The sequence below is a fragment of the Stegostoma tigrinum genome, chromosome 17 (genome assembly GCF_030684315.1).
Source record: "Stegostoma tigrinum isolate sSteTig4 chromosome 17, sSteTig4.hap1, whole genome shotgun sequence".
Lineage (NCBI taxonomy): Eukaryota > Metazoa > Chordata > Chondrichthyes > Orectolobiformes > Stegostomatidae > Stegostoma > Stegostoma tigrinum.
Genome location: NC_081370.1, coordinates 8,024,007 through 8,049,815, shown reverse-complemented (window position 1 = coordinate 8,049,815; position 25,809 = coordinate 8,024,007). Strand labels below are relative to the sequence as shown.

Genomic DNA, 25,809 nt, shown 5'->3' with positions numbered 1-25,809 from the left:
CCAAGGTTGATCCCTTGGCTTGATAGTAATGGTAGTGCGAGGGATATACTAGGTCAAGAGATGACAGTTGGTGTTGAACAGTTTGCTGCTGTTGATAGCGCACACACCTCACGATTCTCTCCGGTTTTGTGTCACTAGATTAGTTCTAAATCTACCTCATTCGGCATTGCGGGGGAAGTCCACAATGTGAAGATAGGACTTTGTCTCCAGAAATATGTATTGGTCACAGTTGTTAGTATTTTCATTGATCAGTGCATTTTCAACAATGATTCTCTCTCTGTCAACATCCTCATGCTCAGTAACAGCAGTGTGTACGATCTACAGGATATGCTTCAGACATTCACAAAGAGCCTCAGGTAGCACCTTCCAAACCCACAACCACTTCCATCCAGAAGGACAAGGGCAGCAGATACAGCAGTATCATCTATAAGTTTCTCTCCTAGCCACTCACCGTCCTGACTTGAAAATATATCGCTGTTCCGTCACTGTAACTGGGTCAAAATGCTGGAATTCCCTCCCTAATGGCATTGCGTGTTTACCTAGAGCACACAGATGACAGTAGTACAAGAGGGCAATTCACCACCATTTTCTCAAAGGCAGCTAGAGACAGGCAATAAATGCTAGCCAGCCAACGACACCCATATCTCACAAGAGAACAACCATAGCCTGCGCTGGAATAACTCCATAAATACAGTGGCTACAACAGCAGGTCAGGAGGCAAGAAATCCTGCCCTGAGTATCTTACTTCCTGACTCCACAAAACCACCTACAAGCAACAAGGAGTGTGATGGGAATCTCCCCACTTGCCTGGATGAGTGCAACTCCAACAACACTCAAGAAGCTTTGCACCATCCAGGCCAAAGCAGCCAACTTGATACATAGCATCCAGAAATATTCTCTCCATCCACCACTCACACTCAGTAGCAGGAGCAGGGACCACCTCCAAGATGCACTGCAGAAATTCACCCAAGGTCCTGAATGCTCTCCTTAGCTTCCTTGCTTCCTTTTTGGGATGTATTTACTGGCTGAATGGGCAAGATCATTAACCTCATTATTAAATTGCTGGGCACTTGTAGAGATGCTGAGCACGCACTGGCCCGGGTCTCTGCAATGGCCAGGGAGATTTCATACACCATGCAGCATCCCTCCAAAATGCAGGACCTGATTAGGTTCACGAAGGCCTTTTAAAGATGGCACTGTTTCCAGGGATCCTGGCAGGAAGGAGACCTCCGGTTATGACAATTGCGAGGATCGGGCTAGCATCAGATGAGATGGGCACCTTAAGGGTTGTCATAATCAATAAAACATGTTTGGAACGATTGTGTGAGAAAACTGGCCGAGCTTGTGTAGAGAAATTCTCCGTCAAGCTCATTGAAAATGACACTGACACTTCGGTAAGATTCAGCCCCGAGGCTTCACCTCCTGTTTTTATTCCTGATTTTCTACTTTATAAATCTACCGACTTGAGAGCTGAAGACAGTGCCGAGAGAATGCTGAATTATTGACAGCGTGTCTGCCTAAACATATGTGTATGAATGATTTTGTAGCTATAGTGAATGAAGAGCAGACAGCGCTCTTTGGTTTTCTGGCTAACGTTTCTCATTTAAATCATTTGCAGCTTGTGTGATCACACTATGTACAAATTAATTGTCACATTTGCCAACAGAACAACAGTGACTGTACTTCAAAAGACTCTGAGAGGACAATGTGAAGCTGCAAGAAGGGTGGAAACTGGAAACAAAGTTAATTAAGTTTTGCAGTTGAGGATGAGAGCAGCACACGACATCCATATCATCCTCAATGCACCATGATTATTTTCAACTCCTTTCCTTCCTTGCCCATCCCTGACTTGTCACTTCCTTAACTTCTCTGTCTCCACTGATCAGCTATTAATTAATACTCATTGTGAGCCCACTGACACCTACAGTTAGCTCAATTGCACCTGCCCACATGCTACATCTGTAAGCAATCCTTTCCATTCCACCAGTTCCCCCAACTTTGTCACGCCTGTTTTGTTCTCCATCCCTGTCACGTCTGTTCTGATAACGGAACCTTCCGCAAGTGCATCTAAGGCATCCTTGCTTTCCCTCAACGGACAACCATGTTCCCCACCCCCGCCCACCCTCTTTCACTCTGTTTGACAGGGCCCTGACTGCGTCAGCCACATTTCCTGCACTTTTGCTCTCAGCCTTTCTCTGCCGCCGAAACCGTTGAATATATCAACGGCACTGAAAGGATTAATGCTGAAGATTGCATTAAACTCCACCTAACCTGGTGTGTCCTAAAGATTTGGGTGCAGAAAGAAGGAACAGTTCAGACTCTCAGAAGACACATCTGTGTTAAAAGTGTAAGTCATTCAGCACAACCTTGGGCATTTAATGCAATTCACGTAGGGAAAACTGTTAAGGAAATGGATTTCATTTCACAGGCAGCAGGACTTTTATTATTGAATCACTACAGTATGGAAGCAGGCCATTCAACCCACCAAGTCCACACTGATCCTCTGAAGAACATCCAACTCAGATTCTCCTCATCCTGTAACCCTGCATTTCCCATGGCTAATTTACCAGCTTACATTTTCCTGGACTTTATGGGGAATGTAGCATGGCCAATCCACCTAACCTGCACATCTTTGGACTGTGGGGGGAACCCAGGGCACCCAGAGGAAACCCACGCAGACAAGGGGAGAATGTGCAAACTCCACACAGGCAGTTGCCCGAGGGTGGAATCAAACCCAGGCCCCTGGTGCTGTAAGGCAGCAGCGCTAACCACTGAACCACTGCACTCAATAAAGTTGGGAAAAGGACAAAGATTGATCTATTAGGCTATGACAAATGCAGAATTAAGAGCCCTTAAATCAAGGAGAATAAAACAGCATTGAGTCATGACAGGACCAAAATGCTTTAAAGTAAGAAAAATAAATAATCGCAATTGCAAGAAAAGGCAGCAGAACTAAAATTGCCAAGACAGTTTCATTTTATCAATGGGCCACATAGAAAAGAGAAAGTGATAATTTGTAAACAAAACATTGTTAAGATAGTGACATGACAAGGTGTAGAGCTGGATGAATACAGCAGACCAGGCAGCACCAGAGGAGCAGGAAAGCTGACGTTTCGGTCCTAGACCCTTCTTCAGAAAATCAGAACATTGTTAACATACTGATTGTTTCCAATCTCGACATCAAGTTAGATTAAATTAAATCTGTACAAATAAGTACACCATAAGATTCTATTAGGATTGACCTGATATTGTTGTAACTCACTTTGGCACAAAATAATTCAAATATAGTTTTGATGACATTCTACAACATTTTGACAACTACATTAATCCTAAAATAAATGAAAATCTTGAAAAGATGACTTTCAACAAATAATTAGTAACTAGGGATAGCCATAGGTAATTTTATTAATAATTTCTACAGGTGAGTGGAAAGTTATGTTTATGGAGTCTTAAAGCCAGAATTCAGAAGAAACAGAACACTGTTTTTGCTGACTCAGCCAGATTTATTACAGCCAAAAAGGATTGATTTCAAAGAAAATCATTCTGAAGCAGTGTTGCTGGGTACTTAAACAATACATTCCAAAGATAATAGATCATATCAAACAACATATCACTTCAGAAGTTTGCAACAGGCAAAATACTGACTCTACCCAATCAGCCTACACTTGCAAAAATCATACCTTGGTTTCTAAAAATAGATTCGTTTCCATGATTAGACAACACAAGCTGAGTACCTCTGAGTGCAAAAAATTACACTGACAACCAATTTGGTAAGGCAAGTGGGTTCACAATGCACTTATGTGTATTGGAGGCTGGATTGTATTAACATGCACAACCTGGTCATGCATTTACAAACACTACGCCTGTTTCACCTCAAAAAAGGAGGTGACAGCCAGTCTCTGGTTAATTTCTCAGGGCAGTGTCTTGAACTATTAGAGTCAAACTTTCTGGTTCAAAAAGTGAAGAAAAACTTGGCGACTAACTGTCAGTCATCATTCACTGGTACATTCTGGCAGGTGGAATACAACGTGGGAAGTTGGGATGTCATGCATTATGGTAGGGAGAATACAGCATAGACTATCTTCTGAGCAGGGACAAAATACAGAAATCTGAAGTGCAAAGAGACTTGGGAATCCTAGTCCAGGATTCTCTTTTGTTAACTTGCGGGCTTTGTTGGTAGTTAGAAAGGCAAATGCAACGTTGGCATTTATTTCGAGAGGTTTACAATATAAAAACCAGGATGTACTTCTGAAGCTTTATAAGGGTCTGGTCAAACCACATTTAGAGTATTGTGAGCAATTTTGGGCCCCATATCTGAGGAAGGATGCACTGGCCCTGCAGTGGGTCTTGTGGAGTTTCATGAGAATGAATCTAGGAATGAAAGGCTGAACACATGAGGAATGTTTGAGGAATCTGGGTCTATACTTATTGGAGGTTAGAAGGTTGTGGGGGGATTTAATTGAAACTTACAGAATACTGAAAGGCCTGGACAGAATGGACATTGAGAAGATGTTTGCACTGGTAGGAGAGACTAGGACCCAAGAGCACAACCTTAGAGTAAAGGAGAGACCCTTTAGAACAGAGATAAGGAGAAACTTCTTCAGCCATAAGGTAGCGAATCTATGGAGTTCCTGCCACAGAGGCTGTGGAGGCCAGGTCATTGAGTATATTTAAGACAGAGATAGCTAAGTTCTTGAGTGTCAAGGGGATTGAGAGAGAGGGTGGGAGAATGGGGTTGATTGAACGGTAGAGCTGACTCTCTGGGCCGAATGGCCTAATTTATGCTCCTAAGTCTTGTGGTCTTATGGTCATTCTCCATGACTGACAAAACCTCCCCCAACCAGAGTTGACGTGCCCACCAATCAGCACTTTCCTCTCATAAATGTTATTTTCCCTTTACATTGATACTTCTTATGAATTATCGTGATGAGTGCAAGATGAAAAGTTTCAACATTGTGTCTTTTATCAACAATACTCAAGCTCTGTGCGACTAAATGACTAGTTTTCACTGTATTATAATCTACAATCTCTTCATCAGAAAGAATTTGATAAACCTCCAATATTTTGTCGAACAAAATACTTTCATAAAGCCATAAGGCATGGTTAGTAAGTTTGTAGAAAACACCAAAATTGGTGGCATAGTAGATAGTGAAGAAGGTTTTCTAAAATTACAAAGTGATCTTGATCAAATTGGGTCAACAGGCTGAAAAATGGCAGATAGCGTTAAATCTGGATAAATGTGAGGAATTGCATTTTGGCAGAACAGACATGGGCAAGACTTATACAATTAATATCAGGGCTTTGGGTAATGTTGTAGAACAGATGGGCCTGGAGCTTCAGGTACATAATTCTTTGACGTTTGCATCATATGGATAGGGTGGTCAAAGGCGCATTTAGCAGGTTTTCCTTCATTGCTCAGTCCTTTGAGTATAGGAGTTGGGAAGTTATGCTGAAGATGTACAGTACACTAGTGATGTCTCTTCTGGAATACTGTATCCAGTTCTGGTCACCTGGTAACAGGGAAGATATTATTAAGCTAAAGAGGGTTCAGAAGTGATTTACCAGGATGTTGCCGGGAATGGAAGGTTTGAGTTATACATTGGGACATTTTTTCGCTGGAGCACAGGAGGTTGAGGGGTGACTTTATAGAGGTTTATAAAATCATGAGGAGTATGGATAGGATTAATGGTAGTTGTCTTTCCCTAAGATGGTAGGGATTTCAAGACTACAGAGCACATTTTTAATGTGGGAGGAGAAAGATTTAAAAAAGGTATGAGAAGCAAATTTTTACACAGAGTGCTGTTCGCATGTGGAATGAATTTCGTGAGGAAGTAGTGGATGCGGGCACAGTTACTACATTTAAAAGACATTTACACGTATATGAATAGGAAAGGTTTGGAAAGGATACAGGCCTGGAGCAGGCAGGTTAGATTAGTTTAATTCAGAATTATGTTTGCCATGGACTGGTTGGACCACAGACTCTGTCTCCATGCTGTATGACTCTAGAGTTAGAGAGATATGCAGCATAGAAACAGGCCCTTTGGCCTATCATATCTACGTCACGTCAATGAATAAACACCAAACTACAGTAATGTCATTTACCTGCACTTAGTCCAGAGCCTACCCTGACATTTTAACTGCTGACCCAGATGCTTCCTAAATGTTGCAAGAGTACCTGGCTTTTCCACCACTCTCTCAGTAAGCACATATTAGGATTGTAGGATTATCAAAATTTTTTTTGTCAATTGTAACTTTGTTGCCTTTTTTTATTCAAATCAAACTAATTCCTTTTCAAATCAACACCAAAATTTAAGTTTGAATTTACTGTCACTCCCTGTCCACATAATCAGAGCCTTTTTATATCCAGTTCAAAGTACATGACTCCCTCCTCTATGCATTTCAAGACTTTTTTTTCCTAAATTCTAAATCACATTTTCACAGTTAGCATCTTTTCTCTTCTTGTCATCTTCCAAGATCAAATTGTTTTTCATTTCTTTCTCTTCCACTTTGCATTCAGGTTCAAGGTTTTGCGTTTCTGTTTGTATTTCAAACAGCCTCATTTGCAAATGAATCCGAGCCAACCTAATCTGTGTTTTACCTCATGGTTCAAATGTTGAGCCAACAATTCAAGTATATGTCTATTTTTGTTGTGTTTACCTTTAACTGCATTTCCAAGTTTTCTGCTATTGTTTTTAAATGAACCTTTGCCAACAGCAACAAGCCCTCAAAAACAAATACTGCCTTTTAAGGCAAGCTTTAATAACATAAATAAGGTATTATAATTTCAGTTGATATTAATCTTGGGTAAGGTGGATCTCAGACAGGAACCTTATAAATTAGTTTTTTTTATAAACCATGGATCAGTTACTGAAGGCTTTCACAAGATGCTGCCAGTGTATTTTTATCACTGAATAAAATGTTTATTAAACAGAACTACATTACACTAGGTAAAATAAAAGATTGGAAAGATTTCATTTCAAACATTAGAAAGGGATTTAAATCACACTATTCCTTTTATTCCAGCATTATTATTACAACAAATTTAATGTCAGTGAAGATTTAACACCAGCTCCATGCAAATGCTTTGGAGACTCAGATTGGAATGGTTTCCTCCCAGCAAATTTATGTACAGTCATTAGGCGCTTTATCCCTTCATCTGGTATCTCCCCCAAAGACATATAAAACAAACTGCAGACTCAACTTGTTATTTCTTTAATTTCAGAGAAAATGCACATGTTGCCTGAATCCAGCATGCAGTAATCCGTCATTTTATGGCATACACCATGTAGGCTGACTTTCTGGACTTTTCTGCTTTTCTCTGAATGTCATTAGACCCTGGTCACTAAGTGACAGCATTGAACTGTTCATCTCAAGAGTTTTAAAAACTTATTAAATGCATGTAAATAAAACAAACCACCAGACCTCCTCATACCAACCCACAAGTACACTCAAGAATGAAACTGAAAAATGTCAAACCATATCTTCCCTTTCTTATCACACAAAATACGAAACATAACATAAACTTCCATTGTATATTGTTCTTAAAAGTAGCAGAAGTCACTGTGAAATCTTGATCATATAAGCTTTAGGACACCTATTTTATTGGATTTGAAATTGTGTGAAGACTTCTAATTTGTTTTACAATTAAGACCAATAACATTTGAAGCTAACTTCAACATTACAGGTTAAAGCTGGAAGAATGAAATGTCAAGATGCCACATTTTAAACCTTTTTACTGTCTGTTTTCTTATTTTAGACAATGTAAGCGTCCACCCATAGAAAACAGACACTTAATTTAATATTTAGCATGATTGAAAAGCTCCCATTATGTTTATATGTTTCCCCAGCCCTTTGGTGGGCAACTTATCGTCTCGGAAACTAAATTCATCTCTTTTCTTGATGGCTTATTTCAGTTTTGCTTTCCTGGTTGGGTAACTAGAAAAGGCAGTACTTCCTTTCAATGTGAGATTAAACTGTAGATTCCTTCAGGATATGTGAGATTTATCAGAATGTTGCCTGGAGTGGAGAGTTTCAGTTGTGGAGAGAGATTGCACAAACTGGGGTTGTTATCATTGGAGACTGAGGGCAAGATGATTGAGATGTATAAAGTTATGAGGGGCATCGACCAGGAAGAAACGTCTCTCCTTGATGGAAGGATTTGTGACCTGGGGGCGTAGATTTAAGGAAAGGGCACATTTGGAGGAGACGTGTGGAAAATGTTTTTCACCACACTGTACTGGGTATCTGGAACCCTCTGCCTGTAAAGGTGGCCCAGGCAGAAACCCTCATGCGATTTAAGAGGAATTGAGATGTACACTTGCAATGCCAAAGCATACAAGGCTATGAGCTAAGTCCTGGAAAATGAGATTAGAATAGTTCAGTTGTTCTTTTTGATTGGCACAGACTCAGTGGTTTGAGAGGCCTTTTCCCGCGCTGTGGACTTCAATGACTCTATAAAAAGCCTCACAAATTTCAGTGTGAGCTTCCACTGATTCTGCATTGTGGACAATAGATTCAGCTGTCTGTGATAATGGGAACTGCAGATGCTGGAGAATCCAAGATAACGAAGTGTGGAGCTGGATGAACACAGCAGGCCAAGCAGCATCTCAGGAGCACAAAAGCTGACGTTTCGGGCCTAGACCCTTCATCAGAGAGGGGGATGGGGTGAGGGTTCTGGAATAAATAGGGAGAGAGGGGGAGGCGGACCGAAGATGGAGAGAAAACAAGACAGGCAGAGAGGAGAGTATAGCTGAGGAGGTAGGGAGGAGATAGGTCAGTCCAGGGAAGATGGACAGGTCAAGGAGGTGGGATGAGGTGGTAGGTAGGAAATGGAGGTGCAGCTTGAGGTGGGAGGAAGGGATGGGTGAGAGGAAGAACAGGTTAGGGAAGCAGAGACAGGCTGGGCTGGTTTTGGGATGCAGTGGGGGGAGGGGATGAGCTGGGCTGGTTTTGTGATGCACTGGGGGGAGGGGAAGAACTGGGCTGGTTTTGGGATGCAGTGGGGGAAGGGGAGACTTTGAAGCTTGTGAAGTCCACATTGATACCATTGGGCTTCAGGGTTCCCAAGCGGAATATGAGTTGCTGTTCCTGCAACCTTCGGGTGGCATCATTGTGGCACTGCAGGAGCCCCATGTTGGACATGTCGTCTGAGGAATGGGAGGAGGAGTTGAAATGGTTCACGACTGGGAGGTGCAGTTGTTTGTTGCGAACCGAGCGGAGGTGTTCTGCAAAGCGGTCCCCAAGCCTCCGCTTGGTTTCCCCAATGTAGAGGAAGCCACACCCAAACCCCACCCCACCCAGCACCTTCCCCTGCAACCACAGGAAGTGCTACACTTGCCCCCACACCTCCTCCCTCACCCCTATCCCAGGCCCCAAGATAACCTTCCATATCAAGCAGATGTTCACCTGCACATTTGCCAATGTGGTATATTGTAAAGCCCAAGCTATGCCTGCCTCTTTGTTGGCTATGTGGAACAGTCCCTCTTCCGCACCTACACAGGCCCGAAACCTCACCTCTTCCTCTGTTACATTGATGACTGTATCGGCGCCGCCTCTTGCTCCCCAGAGGAGCTCGAACAGTTCAACCACTTCACCAACATCTTCCACCCCAACCTCAAGTTCACCTGGGCCATCTCCAACACATCCCTCACCTTCCTGGACCTGTTAGTCTCCATCTCAGGTCACCAGCTAGAAACTGATGTCCATTTCAAGCCCACTGACTCCCACAGCTACCTAGAATACACCTCCTCCCACCCACCCTCCTGCAAAAATTCCATCCCCTATTCCCAATTCCTCCGCCTCCGCCACATCTGCTCCCAGGATGAGGCATTCCACTCCCGCACATCCCAGATGTCCATGTTCTTCAAGGACCGCAACTTTGCCCCCACAGTGGTTGAGAATGCCCTTGACTGCGTCTCCCGCATTTCATGCAACACATCCCTCACGCCCCGTCCCCACCACAACCATCCCCAGAGGATCCCCCTCGTTCTCACACACCACCCCACCAAACTCCGGATACAACGTATCATCCTCCGACACTTCCGCCACCTACAATCCAACCACACCACCCCAGCTGTTTTTCCGTCTCCACCCTTGTTTGCCTTCCGGAGAGACCACTCCGTCTGCGACTCCCTTGTCCGCTCCACACTCCCCTCCAACCCCAGCAGACCCGGCACCTTCCCCTGCAACCGCAGGAAGTGCTACATTTGCCCCTACACCTCCTCCCTCACCCCTATCCCAGGCCCCAAGATGACCTTCCATCTCAAGCAGATGTTCAGCTGCACATCTGCCAATGTGGTATATTGTATCCATTGCACCCGGTGTGGCTTCCTCTACATTGGGGAAACCAAGCGGAGCCTTGGGGACCGCTTTGTAGAACACCTCCGCTCGGTTCGCAACAAACAACTGCACCTCCCAGTCGCGAACCATTTCAACTCCTCCTCCCATTCCTCAGAGGACATGTCTATCATGGGCCTCCTGCAGTGCCACAATGATGCCACCCGAAGGTTGCAGGAACAGCAACTCATATTCTGCTTGGAAACCCTGCAGCCCAATGGTATCAATGTGGACTTCATAAGCTTCAAAGTCTCCCCTTCCCCCACTGCATCCCAAAACCAGCCCAGTTCGTCCCCTCCCCCCACTGCATCCCAAAACCAGCCCAGTTCTTCCCCTCCCCCTACTGCATCCCAAAACCAGCCCAGCCTGTCTCTGCTTCCCTAACCTGTTCTTCCTCTCACCCATCCCTTCCTCCCATCTCAAGCCGCACCTTCATCTCCTACCTACCACCTCATCCCGCCTCCTTGACCTGTCCACCTTCCCTGGATGGACCTATCCCCTCCCTACCTCCCCACCTATACTCTCCTCTCTACCTATCTTGTTTTCTCTCCATCTTCGGTCCGCCTCCCCCTCTCTCCTATTTATTCCAGTTCCCTCTCCCCATCCCCCTCTCTGATGAAGGGTCTAGGCCCGAAACGTCAGCTTTTGTGCTCCTGAGATGCTGCTTGGCCTGCTGTATAGATTCAGCTCTCTCTCAGCTTCAAGTTCAGGCCTGGCTCTTTTTTTTCTCTCGCCCTCTGCATCTCAGATGACTGCAGATTACACAAGGCAAAATCTACCATCTGCTGTTTGCCTGTTCTTGAGTTTACATAAAACCAAATTTTAAAATATGGCCCCCTCTACCCTTTTTGTTGCTGCTCTGTGTCCAAAGTTAGATGTGGCATGACACCAGGTTACAGCCCAACAGGTTTATTTGAAGTCACAAGCTTTCAGAGCGCTGCTGCTTCATCAGCCAAACTCAACTCTCCGAAAACTTGTGTGATTTCAATTAAACCTGTTGGACTATAACCCGGTGTTGTGTGACTTCTGAATTTGTCCACCCCAGTCCAACACCAGCATCCCCACATCATGGCTCTATATGCAGGTATGAAAGCTAATTCATCATTTTTGATTCCAACTACCTTTCATCTTAGAAGTAAACAGATAACTTTGAGTACACTTGCTAACCACTCCATCCCTGTAACATTTTTCTGGGACTTCCATTCACTCAGGATTCCTCATGGTCTACTCAAACACACTAATTATTTTCTTCAAACATAAAAACCCAACACATTCATGCCAGTAAAACAATCCAAATGTTGCCTTGATACCTGGCAGGTTTACTCTCAGGCAGACTGCAGAACAGATTATGTGAGCACTTAACTAAGTCTAAATTTAAAGAAATAGTCCTAAAACATAATATTATTAAAAAGCTCATAATTTTAACACATGACATACATAAATGCCAGTTACATATTAATTGCATGTAACATTTTTTCCAGTGGTGGACATTAACTAGTGATTCATTTAATCGTTATAAATACATACAGATTGAAACTATGTTTGTTGGGGTGGGGGTTGGATGCAATTAATGCTGTATAACAATTTGGAATCCCCACAGTGCAGAAAGAGGCCATTCAGCCCATCAAGTGTACGCCAACACTCCAAGTAGCATCCCACCCAGACCCACCCCCAATCCCTGTACCTTCACATTTCTTGTGGCTAATCCACCTAGCCTGCACATCCCTAGACATTACGGGGCAATTTAGCATGGCCAATCCACCTAACCTGCAGATCTTTTTACTATGGGAGGAAACCAGAGCACCCAGAGGAAACCCATGCAGACATGGGGAGAATGTGCAGACTCCACACAGACACTTGCCCAAGTTTGGAAGTCCCTGGTGCTGTTATGCAGCAGTGCTGTCCACTGAGCCATCCCATCAGTATATATCAGTAACTAAATAGAAAATTAAGTAAAGATTGGTTCCGAATCTGTCTGTCACTATCCAGAAAATAGCTCATTTGCAGAAGATTGTCCCCCAAGGATAATGCTTGGAAGCTGAGGAAAACAAAAATAGAGAATTAAAATCTCAGTAGTCACTGGGAAGAATGGTAGAAATCAAGACAACATTGGAGTATGAATCCCCTCCCAACATTCTCAGATTCTGAAGCATATGACCAGTAGAAAAATGAAGTGGATAATGGACACAAATTACATCCCTACTGAGGTTCGATCTAGCCACAGTCTTGGTAATGACACATCCAACAAATAATAATGTTGGAGGTAGAGTATTTTCCGAGCCCGACTGTGCTTGGATACACTTATAAACTACCTTTCCCCACTTGAAACTGGGAGAAAGTAAATCTCAAATTAAATGAATGGACTCAAGTCATTAATTGTCTTATTTCTTGCAAAAATAAATGATGGTGCAAAGAAATTATTAGAGGTCCTAGAGGTGGAGTGTTTCCCAAAGTTGTGATTTGTGTAGAAGATGGAGTTTTCTGACTTAACTATTTGTGAGTTTGGTAAATATATTGAGTGGTGTTTGTGTAGGTATGTGGCTTCTCATACTATAGACACGGAGTCAGCAAAAACCTCATATTCTCTACTTTCAGAAATTTCTGTCAAATCAAAGGGCCTGCTTTTGGGATCAAGAACCTGGGTTTGAAACGGTCAACTTCTGTTGGCTAATCAGAGACTGGAAGCCATGTGTGGTAAGGCAGCATCTCTGGGGTAGGAGTAGCTCATTCTGACAATGCACCCAATAGCTCATGATTGCTGAAGGATATGTAAGAGCTGATGGGAGGGGATACGACAGGGCGATGATCATTAATTACATACTTAAGTGCCTCTTTTGAGCATCGAAAAGATCAGCTGGTCTGGCAGCATTTGTGAAGAGAAAAACCAGACTTAACGTTTCGGGTCCGGTGACCCTTGCTCAGAACTGAACCCGGACCCGAAACATTAACTCTGATCTTTTTCTTCTTGGATGCTGCCGGACCTGCTGAGGTTTTCCAGTAACTTCTGTTTTTGTTCCTGATTTACTGCATCCCACAGTTCTTTCAGTTTTTCCTTTCAAGCGTGGGTTTGGGAAGACTTCTGAGGTATAATGCTGCAGATTCTAGTCCCACAGGCAGTGTACTTTTGAGACAATGACATGACATGACATTGAGAATTCTGATGGTATAAAGGTACCTGCCTCACCTTCAGGATATCTCTGTGTGTAATGAGTCAGTGTAATGAGTCAGGGTCATATGCAGTAACATCAATCAATCCAGGGCCCGACCTATGGGTTGTAAGTCTGTGATATTGTAGCCTTCTAAAGATTTGGTATTGTAACTAAACATCAGTTAACTGTCTTGAGAGGAACTCGACTATCTGTGGCATGTGTTAGAGCGCCATATGTAGATAAACAACAAAGCAACATCATGATAGCAGTATGTAAAAATACGTCCTTGCGTCTAACTACTCGCTGAAATTGAGTTGTGCCCTGCTTTTTGCCCTGGCAGAGGGATTGCTGCTACCTTGAAAAATTGGGTCTTGATAGTTTTGAGTCATCCAGTTCCAACTTGATTTGACCCATGGCTTAAAGAGAGGATTTGAAATGATTTGTGCTCATCTGTTTGAGAAATTGTGATGCATCCTGAACTTTTCCTGTGAATTAACCTAACAGGTGGAATAGTTGTGGAATAATGTGAAAACAGACCCAACCTTGGGCAGTAACCATTGTTAGTATAAACGAGGGTGAAAGAAGCAAACAAGTGGCTTGGCTTTATTAGAAACTGTTTTGTTGAGCAATGTCTGTTTGCTTTATGATTTGTTGTATGTGGCGGGCTGGCAAAGATTGAGAATAGAGCAAGGAATTGTCTCTGCTCACACAATTAACAGGCTTTCACTCCCAGGAGCATTTCATTAGAACATTGTATTGGAGAAAGAAAAGCACAGAATGAAAGAAAGAAGCGTAGGCGTTCGGTGGGATCTAACAGCGAAGGGCAGGCTTTGTTCAGCCTGGGTTACATCTTAGATTAGAATCATTTATATTTATGCAAATTCTTCTTTGCAGATTGGTTTCCATTAATTTCATTTGCATCCATTTTGTTAAGGAAAGAAGGAAATGTGAAAGGTGGCCAACAGCTGCTAACCGGCCTCTCTACAAACCATGCAACCAGAACAATGCTTTGATGAGTGTTTTTCTCCCCTCACTACTTACGAAGGAGCTGAGTCTTGCTGCTATTTACAGCACCTGCCCTACAGTACTTCACCCCTGTTGGACATTCATCATGAGTGTGCTTTTGTGAGGAACATTTGCATGTTTTCAACAGGGAAAGGGGAAAAAGAAATCATTCACAGGATGTGGCCATCACTGGCCAGGCTAGCACATTTATTGCCTATCACTAATTGCCCAGAGGGTGGTTAAGAGTCAATCACATTGCTCTGGGGGCATATGTTGGCCAGACCAGGTAATAACTGCAGTTTCCTTCCCAGAGGACATCAGTGCACCAACGGTCATCATCAGGCTGTTAATCTCAGTTTTTATATTAAATCCATATTCCACCATCTGCCATTGCAGGATTTGAACCTAGGTCTCTGAAATATTACCTAGGTCTCTGGATTTATAATTTGCTGACAAGGTCATTGCCATGCTTCATTCTCATTCATGTGGAGTAGGAGCAGTAAGCAGCTTGGGCCCTGAGACCACTCACCCACCGCCTCAATTGGTGCCTAGCCTGAGGCTAATGAACCCAGCTCTGGTTAACGTGGAACCTGGAATCTTCTGGACCATATGACTTAGTTATAGTTGAGTACAGGCTCAAATTTATTCATTAAGGGCCTTTTTTTGCCTATTTCTGTATTGCCTATCTCTAATTGCCCATAGGGTAGTTCAGAGTCAAACGCATTGCTGTTGGTCTGGAGTCATACGTCAGCCAGACCAGGTAAAGATGGCAGTTTCCTTCCCTAAAGGTCATTAGTGAACCAGGTGGGTTTTTCCAACAATTGACAATGGATTCATGGTCACCATTAGATTCTTAATTCCAGATATTTCTATGAATTCAAATTCCACCATCTGCCATGGCAGGATTTGAACCCAGGTCCCCCGAATGCTATCTGGGTCTCTGAATTAACAGTCCAGTGACAATATGGCTAGGCCATCCCCTCCCCTTAATTGCACTACGTTTTATTTAGAGAAATGAACTGAATTCAAAAAGCGTGCTGCTTTACGAATTTGTGGGCTTTGGGAGCAAGATAGATTCTTTTAACCAATAGGCTAGGCCCTTTTCTCACTCTAAACAAGGTAGATTTAAGAATCTGCAGGCTGAGGTCTGTACTGATTAGTATTAATACAAAAACAAAATATTGTTGACTCTGGAAATATTTAACCATCCTGGCATAATGTGTCGAGAGATGAGCAGAAGTAGTATTTCAGTTTGGCCGCTGCTGATCAGAATTGTGTAAAATTAGGAATGTAATTGGTCTTGAGTAAGTGGGATAGAGCGAAGTTGGGAAAAGAGCCAGAGATAACATCTTTGAAAGAGTGCAGCACAGAAAAAATTAAAGAGTAGAAAGATTCGTGATGCTAATCCAAAGAGAATGGTAATGGAACAAGTAATGAAACAGATGATGAGCCAGAACCTATTATAGCAAAGTGCTTAGAAAATCTCAGTGTAATCATGCTCAGTCAGCATGGCATTTTGAAAAGGAAAGTCATGTTTAACTAAAAGGTTAAGTGTTCTTTGAAGAAGTAACAAGTGGTGTGGATAATGAAAAGCCCGTAGAAGTGATGTATTTGGATTTCAAAAGGTATCTGATAAGGTGCTACATGAATGGTTATCATGCAAAATAAGATCTCGTGTAGGGAGTCACATCTTAGCATGGATGATTTTCAGGTTGTTAAGCAGGAAGTAATAGAGTGCAACAGAGATCAGTGCTGGGGCCTAAACTAGCTGTAATCAATGCCAGTGACTTGACTGAAGGGAAAAATGTATTGTGACCAAATTTTCTCATGTCCCAGAGATTGGTGGGAGGGCAAATTCTGGGGAAGACACTGGACAGGGAAGGAGATATCCATGGGTGTAGTAAAGGGCAGAAATTAAGTAGATGCAGTAAAATGTAAACAAGTGTGAACTTGTAGAACAGAAAAAAAAATAGGATTTGTAGTTTGAAGAACTGTATGATGCAGAGGAACCTGGGTGTCCTAGTACATGCATCTTAAACTATGCAGGCACAGCAAGTTGTTATAAAGGCTTTGCACCACTGGTTATTGCAAAGAAAATGCAATACAGAAGTAGTGATGTTTTGTTACAGGTGGATAGGATTTTGTTGAGATCAGATGTGGTGTCTGTTTTTTGTCTCCATACTCGAAAAAGGATATAATTGCATCTGAAGCAATATGAAGAAGGTTCTGAGATAAAGGGATATAATATATTACATTACCATTTGTGAATTTGGACTTTTAAAATAGGGCCAGATGACTTTGATTTCAGTTCTGTGAAGAAAATTATTTTTGTTTAAGAATACAGAAAGTAATGTGGAACTAAAGGAATTGAATACATCATTTCCAAGAAAGCATGTGATTTTGTAAGTGTCTAGCCAAAAACCTGTTCAGTTTAGACAAAAAGAACAATGATTGGGGAACACTGGTAGTTCAGTTTGAGTTCAGTTCAGGAGATTAGATTTTGGTTTCATGTAGAAGAATGAGGTTTTTAAGTTGAGGAGAGCAGTTTTCATCCTAGCAGCAGGATGGTTTCTTAAGTTTGTAGAATCTCTAGTTGTGAGCGTTATAAAAGTCTCTTGGCTGTCAAAACTGAGAAGGAATCCAGCCTCAGAACTGAAAGGATGTTCAGCCATCAGAAAGGGGGTTTAAAACTGTTTCAACAGTGTAGGAGAAAAACTACTAAGAAACAGTTAAATAAGAAATTAAAGAGTTAAGATAGGAGCGATAGTTCTCTGGGATTGAGTATCTGAAAAGGATATTGCTGGAAAAAAGTGTAAGAGCTACGTTTTTGCTGTTTATTTTAATATCTTTTCAAATTGACTCATTTTTTCCTTATATGTAATTAACTTGAGTGCTTATGTTAAAAGAACATTGGCAGCTTTGTGTGAATATCTACTACTGTAACCAATGGTATGAATTAAACTTGTGATGTATCAAGTTTGGTTTCAACCTTAACAAAGTAGATGGTCTTTGATGCACAGGAATTCATTAAATTTTGGGAAGTATCTGTGCAAAATTACTACATGGAGAAACTGAACATAAACATGGATGTTTTTGTGAAATATAATCTAAGGGATGGGTTTTAAAATGGCTTTGTATTATTTTTAAAATTAGTTCATGTGATGTGGATATCTCTGGTTAGGCCGGTATTTATTGCTCATCCCTAGTTGCCCAGAGGGTACTTCAGAGTTAACCATATTGCTGTGGTTTTGGAGTCACATGTAGGCCAGACCAGGTAAGGGTGGCAGATTTCTTCCATAAAGGACATTAGTGACCCAGATAGGTTTTCCTGACAATCGGTAACAGTTTCAATGGTCATCATTAGACTCTTAATTAAAGATTTTTAAAATTGAATTCCGATGCACTTTCTGCCTTGGCAGGATTTGAACCTGGGTACCCAGAACATTACCTAGGTCTCTAGATTAATATTCCGGCAATCACCATCACCTCCCATGATGTTACCAATGTTATTTGGTAGGAGTAGAAGACATAGTGGAGGATTATTTGAAATCTTTGACTGAGGCTAAAATGGAAGAGTTGGTATTAAAACTCAGAATAAAAGCTGAATCTTGAAAGGAAGAGATGTTTAAAGTGACAACTCTACATTTAGAATTAAAGGGAGGAAACTCTGAAATTGAGCTGCCATCAAGAGGAATAGTTCAGATTCATTCAGAAATGAAAGAAAACAATTCTTGAGTTGGCAGAAGAAGAGGATGAGACAAGAAGAAAAGGGAATGAAAAGAAAGAGGAATAAAGTGGGAGAATAAAGTAAAGGAGAACTTACAAATAAGAAAATTTGAAATGAAGAATGAGGAGAGGGAGAAAAAGAAAAATGGAAAGAAAGAGTAAAGCAAAAGAAATACTAATAGAAAGAGGAATGGGATTTAAAAAGTTTGATCTTCAAAGAGAGAGAGTGAACTCAGACAAGATGATGGGGCACCATTTTCACACAGAGGGTGGTCTGTATATGGAGTTAGCTGCCAGAGGAAGTGGTGGAGGCTGGTACAATGACAACATTTAAAAGGCATCTGGATGGGCATATGAATAGGAAGGCTTTAGAGGGATATGGGCCAAAAGCTGGCAATGGCACTAGATTTATCTAGGATATCTAATTGGCATGGAAGAGTTGCACCAAATGATCTGTTTCCATGCCATACAGCTCTATGACTCTGTGACTTGATCAGGGAAATGTTTAGAGTGAAGTAAAAGGTAAGTAGTGGCTCAGAATTCTGATTCTAGTTCGTGGCTTGATTGGGTTAGAAATATCTGTTTTCTGCCGAAATTTACCAAGGCAAAGTATTTTTCTTCATTTGAAAAGGCGGAGTGTTTTGACAAGTGTGTCAAAATCAATGTGTATGCCACTTTGTCAGAAGAATAATCTTTGGACTATGAAACTGCTAAAATAGTAATGCTAACTATTATAAGCACTGAACAGATGAACTTCTCCCTGAAAATGCAAAACTTTAAGAAAGAAACTTAATCAGTTATCTGTAGAATTTGTTTGAGAAATGTAATTGGATCAGCAGTTTTGATCACTAAACTGAGGAAAGAAATTGACAATGTGAGGGGAATCATGATTATAGATGAATTTTAAAAGAGTCTTTCAGCAAACTTTAAAACTTGATTAGATGAGTATTAGATATCAAAGATTCCACAAAGCTGCATTTCTGGCAGATAGCTATGATAACTCACATAGACAGTTACAGATAATGAAATGGTTATCTGAGAATCCACAGGGAAATTGGAAGAACAGGAACTCAGGAAAAGAAAAGGTATGAGTTTTATTAGACACCAGCAACTTTGGGCGACTATGTAAGTGTGCTGATTTGGGAATGCTTGTTTCCAAGCACTGACATCATCGTGTAGACTTTACGCAAAATGTCATGCGTAAATTCATTGCTATTCACATGCAAGGACGGGTGCATGGTTTCCAACCTGGCTCCAGTAGCGTGGAGATGATGAGTGGGAGCCCCCTGGTTTGAAAATGGGAGAGGGTCCATAAGCAGGGGAGGGGAAAGGAGTGGGTGAGGGAGAGCCCAGGAGCCAGGAGGCTCCCTTCCCCCTCTGTGTCCCTGTGCACTCTCCCAGGCTCTCTCCTCCACCTTCTCCTCCACTGCTCTCCAGGATCCCAGCCACTCCCCCAAAATCTGTTTAAGTGCAGTTTAAAGCAGTGCATACCATGCGTGTATTAATGTCAACAAATGCAGCCTTAGCCTTAGGGAGTAAACAGAAGGATATCTACATAGTATAGGAGAAAGGCTAAAGCTTAAAATAGCAATGTAAAATCAGCAACATGCTTCTGAAAAACAAAGTGTATGTATCATAATAAGACTGTACATTCGAAAGCCAATTGCAGCAAGATAAAAGGGGCAACTTGGCAGAAGTAGAAATCCCTAAGTATCCTCAATAAAGCGTCCATCTGGAAGGGAAATGGGCTTTAAAACTGTAACAGTAATACAAGTGGAGTACATTCCTTTACCATCTATTAGGCAGGGAGAGACAATTCAGGACAACCAAGAAAATATTTCCCAATTATTGATAGAATAAATCAGCTACTGCTGTGTTCTGAATGTTTCAAAGTGAGAAGTAATTCCTCATTCTTCTATCAAAGAGACAAACAAACGAAAATATTAACAGACATTTCGATGTTTCAGCGAGATAGGGAGGGATGTAAAAGAGGTGGTGGAGTTGCATTACTGCTTCGGGAGAATATCACAGCTGTACTGAGGGACTACACCTTGGAGGGCTCAACCAGCAAGGCCACAGGCTCAGGAATAGGAAGAGTGAAATCATTTTGATGGGATTATATTACAGGCCACCCTACAGCCAGCAGATGTTAGGGGAATAAATATGTAAATAGATTATGAAAACGACAGTGTTATTTAGCTCTCCTGTACTAACTGGGAAGTGCTTAGTGGCAAGGGCTTGGATGGTGGCGGTATTTGTTAGGTGCATCCAGGAGGATTTATTGAAGCAATATGTAAATCGCCCAACTAGGGAAGGGGCCATACTAGACCTGATACGGTGAGATGGAAAGATGGATACAGAACTGACTTGATCATAGAAGACAGAGAGTAGCAATGGAAGGGTGCTTTTCTGACTGAAGTCTGTGATCAGTGGTGACCTTAGAGATGAGTTCTGGGACCCCTGTTGTTGGTAACATATCTATATAGTGTATATTTGGAGGAGAATGTAGGATGTTTGATTAATTACTTTGTGGATGACACAAAAACTGGGGGAGCTCCTGATAGTGAGGAGGATTGCCAAAGGATACAGCAGAATGTAAGTAGGAGACTTGGGCAGAGAAATGTCTGGAATTTAATCCAGATAAATGTAAGGTAATGGATTTTGGAAGACATAATACAGGAGGAAAGAATACAGTAAATGGCAGATCCCTTATAAACATCAATATACTCAGGAATCTAGGTTTACAGCTCCACAGTTCCCGGAAGGTGGTAACACAAGTGAATAAGGTGATCAAGAAAGCATATGACATGCTTGTCTTCATCAGTCAGCTATATCAAGGGTATAAAAATTGGCGAGTCATGTTGTAGCTGTATAGAATGTTAGTTAGGCCACATTTGGAATATTGAGTACTGTCTGATCTACAGACTAGCAGAAGGAGAATGTGGAGCCTTTGGAGAGGGTACAGAAAAGGTTTACCAGACTGTTTTGAGGAGAGATTGGACAATTTAGTTTGGCATCAGAGGCTGAGCCACGACCTGATAGAATTTTTCAAAATTACGAGAGGCGAGGATAGAAGGGATAGTTGAAGTCTTCTTCCCATGGTAGAAATGTCATACACCAAGGGACATAGGTTTAAGGTAAAAGGGGGAACTTTAGAGGAGATATGAGAGGCACGTTTTTGTGCACACAGAGTGAAGTGTCCGGAATGGGCTGCCGGAGGAGGTGGAAGAAGCAGTTACAATAGCAACATTTAAAAGCCACCTTGACAGATATATCAATAGGCAGGCATTACAGGGAAATGGTGTTGATCCCATGTGACTTCACCTTCTATGTCAGCTTGCTGTGAGGACCCTTGTCCAAGGCCTCGCTACAGTCTATGCAGACAACACACAGCCTTCACTGTGTAAAGGCAATTTTTTTTTAGTTTAGAAAGGCGTCAAGTGTTGGCACAGTCTTTGTGGTCTGGAGGGCGTGTTGCTGTGCTGTACTGTTCTTTGTTCTTTATTCTAAATCATTTGCTAAGGCTGGCTAATAAAACAATTTGTCTACCAGAAGTGTTATTGGAGAAAGGTATTAGTTAGAGGTATATGTGGAGATTACGAGCTAGTCACATTACTTAGAGTTGGATTAAAGAGTATCTTAGCAAATGAACAGGTTGTAGATAGAGTAGGGCATGCAATGCTCATGGAAGGAATTGATTTTATGTTGTGGAATGGAGTGGCTGGTGCAAAAATATTGGTCTCACCAGTGGTGATGGAAAAAATAAAAATAAAATAAACCAAGATACGACAGGAGAAACATTCTGAATTGGTTCCTGATTGTGTTGTGACTAGATCTTAGGTTCTAAGAATTAGACTGAAAGAGGATGAAGTCTATAAAAGAGGGGAATGACGACATTACATTTCAAACTTTAATTAAAACACTGAAAAGAGAACGAGATTGACACTTTAGCCCACCTTCTTTAATAGGAATGGAATGGGCTGGCCCTGAAGTGAGAAATACATCAAACAGACCACTCAGAAATTAAATCAGAACGATTGCCTGTGTGGTATTATTTAAAAGTCAGAGAGTTGGTGAGGAAATGGAAACCACTTCAAATACAGGCTAATAAGGAATAAGCAATAGTCCATCAGATGGTAATTCCATCTGACAATTGTACCCAAATAGTTCATGAATGTTGGTGTTCCCCGGGTAGAGGAGATCACATCGCAATCAGGGAGTACAGTACACTAAATTGGGGGAAGCGCGACAAAATCTCTATTTCACCTGCTACCATTAATGCGGAAGCCTACATTGTCCATCACATCTGTTTTGATAATGAACTAAGAGAGAAAATATGGCTGTGTAAGCAACGTTTTGCAAATGCAGCAAATTTTTTATTGCCCGGCATTTATGGGTCAACAAGGGCGCTGGTTGATCAAATATTCTGGATAACCAAGAGGCCCACATAATCAATGTAAAAACACACATAAGTAATAGACATGTAATGTAGGGGGTGTACATATCACTGCTGTAAGGTTTTGGAGTAGATCTGTAGCTTGGGTTGTGGGTGTTGAGGTTGTTTGGCTCGCCGAGCTGGTTTATTGTTTCGCAGATGTTTCATTGCCCTGCTGGGTAACATCCTCAGTGCAGCCTCCAATGGAGTGTCAGTGTGTTTTCCTGCCTGGTTTTTAAACTCTGGAGTCCATTGACATTGTTTGCCTCACTTCCTGTTTTCCATCATAGTGGAATGTATGTGGCGTGGAGTTCAATGTGTTTATTAATAGCATGCTTCGTGGAGTGCCATGCTTCAAGGAATTTTTGTGCTTGCCTCTGCCTAGCCTGTGCCAGGATCTTGGAGTTGTCCCAGTCGAAGTCGTGGTTCTCCTTGTCCATGTGGATTGAGATGAGTGAGTATTGGTTGTGTCTTTTTGTAGCCAATAGGTGTTCATGTACTCTTGTCGTTAGTTTCCTTCCTGTTTGTCCGATGTAGTGTTTCTCACAGTTTCTGCAAGGAATTTTGTAGATGACATTGGTCCTGTCCATGGCGGAGAGTGGGTCTTTAGTTGGGGTGAGCAATTGTCATCGGGTTGATGTGGGCTTGTGTGCCACCCTGATGCCCAGCGGCTGTAGGAGTCTTGTGGTGAGTTCTGATGTGTTTCTGATGTAGGGTAGTGTGATGATTGTGTTGGGGTGTGTAGAATCTTTCTGATGCTGTTCTTGTAGGCATCTTCTGACCCAGTTCTTTGGATATCCGTTACACTGGAAGAGGTATGTCTCCTCCTCTTGGCATAGTTCCGTGTTGTTGCAGTGTGTTGTTGCCCTTTTAAAGTCTCCCCACTCTATCCATTCAGCCCAAGAATTCCTCAATTCCATCAAAAACAAAAAGATAGCGGACAAAGAGACCATGATATCATTTGATGTCACCGTCCTGTTCACGTCAATAGACATACCACTAGCAAGGGAAACAATGACAACACTACTTGAACAAGAACACAGCCCCAGTGAAACCATCTCCAAGGACATCACGCTCAAACTACTGGACCTATGCCTGACCACCCACTTCACCTTCATTGGCCAAACATGTGAGCAAATCAACGGGACACCCATGGGATCGCCTATCTCCGGACTCAAAGCAGAGGCAGTGATGCAAAGACTGGAAAGGACTGCCCTTCCACAAATCCACCCTGAACTATGGATACACTACGTAGACGACACTTTTGTCATCATTAAACGGACCAAATTAGAAGAGACACACAAACTTATAAACAACACCCTCACCAGAATAAAATTCCCAGAGAGGAGGAGAAGAACAAACAATTCCTGGGCGTCATGGTAGAGCGCAAGACAAATGCAGAACTGCAAACGAAAGTACACTGAAAATCCACACACACGGACCAGGTACTGAACTTCAACAGTGACCATCCCAGCACACATGAATGAAGCTGTGTGCGAACACTATTTAAAAGGGCAACAACACACTGCAGCAACATGGAACTACGCTAAGAGGGAGAGGAATACCTCTTCCAAGTCTGGAAAACACATCGACGCTTTATCGGAGGCTGCACTGAGGATGTTACCCAGCATAGTAACAAAATGTCTGCAAAACAACAAGCCAGCTCAGCGAGCCAACTAACCGCATTGTTATCCTTTACCTAAAGCATAAATTACTTAAATAATAATGCAACTTGCCTTAAATAAAACTTATCAGCAGAGTGCCACCTTGCATCCTCAACTGACTACTCAAACATCATGGTTTTTGAGGAGAAATTGACTTGAAATTGAATCAATTGTTCATATTTCTTATGGCCACTCGATTGAGCAAGTATGTTTACATTGAATTAAGTACATGAGAAAATGATACCAATTGGACAGAACAATACAAACAAACTTCATGGTATTTGAAGTACATAATCTTTTGCTGGCTTATTGAGACTGCCAGTTTATAAGGTGCCGTTTAAAACAAAGTTTGCTGTACTTGATCAGACATAGAAAAGGAAATAGAAAGCACTTCAGATGAACCAAATTCAAGAGAAATGAAATTCCCAGTGGAAAGACCAACAGAAATTATTCATGTTGGCAATTTCAGAAGGAAAAATTGCAGTAAACTAAATATTAATGCAAACTTCTACAACTGTTGGAAATCCTGAAAAAAGTAAAAAATGCTGGAAATACTCAGCAGGTCTGTCAGTACATGCACAGACAGAAACTTTCACATCTACTTTGATCATGCAGTTTTCCATACTCAAGCTCCCGATTTTCTTTTACCTTAATTAAAGTTTCCACTCAGCGTGCACCACAATGAGCAGATCACTTGACCATATCCGTCCTATTTACCCCTCTTCCAGAATTACAATCTTTGTTCTCATTTTCCAAACCTTTAGACGGTAACAAATGGATCATCTTTGTCGTCTCCTTGTCACAGCGCCAGTGACCCGGGTTGAATTCCAACCTCGGGTGACTGTTTGTGTGGAGTTTGCACATTCTCCCAGTGTCTGCATGGGTTTCCTGCCAGTACTCCAGTTTCCTCCAACAGTCCAAAGATGTGCAGGTTAGGTGGATTGGCCATGCTAAATTGCCCATAGTGTTCACGGATGTGTAGGTAGACGGATTAGTCATGGGAGCTGCAGGGACAGGGTAGTGAGGAGAGTCTGGCTGGGATGCTCTTCAGAGAGTTGGTGTGGACCTGTTGGGCTGAATAGCCTGTTTCCACACGGTAGGGATTCCATGGGACCATTTCCTCCATTTGTTTCTGCTGCTCAGTCATCCCATTGGATACGGCACAAAATGGCGAGTTCCCTGTTAAAGGAGGAAATCAATTAAGTGAGGAATTTTGAAGAAATTGGAGATCTCAGTAGCAAAAGTTCAGTGTTGAGCTTTGCAAAGATCCATTGATTGAACTGAATTCTGTGTTAAATATTGAACCCTTTATGAAGTACCAAAAGTACAGAGATAGTTGCTGACTACAGCATCCAAAAGTGAGCTGAATAATAGAAATGCAGTTTGAAAGATAATCATTGATAATGTTGAGTCCTGTATTGTATGTAATATTCCATATTACAGATCATATTCTGTTTTAAAAGGTGAATTCTGTACCAAAAATGCAGATTAAGGG

General features: G+C 42.0%; 1 protein-coding gene across 4 annotated transcripts in view; it reads left to right on the top strand.

The window, feature by feature from the left end:
• The window catches only part of ptpn5 (protein tyrosine phosphatase non-receptor type 5), a 134,327-nt gene that overhangs the window by 16,245 nt on the left and 92,273 nt on the right, over nucleotides 1–25,809 (top strand). Inside the window, exon 1 of one of the 4 annotated variants that reach the window (XM_059651916.1) lies at nucleotides 23,078–23,104. The exons of the other annotated variants lie outside the window; for them this stretch is intronic. The gene's annotated coding sequence lies outside the window, so the exon portion shown is untranslated. Of the gene's footprint in view, nucleotides 1–23,077; nucleotides 23,105–25,809 lie in introns of those variants that run through there. 4 annotated transcript variants of the gene reach the window in all.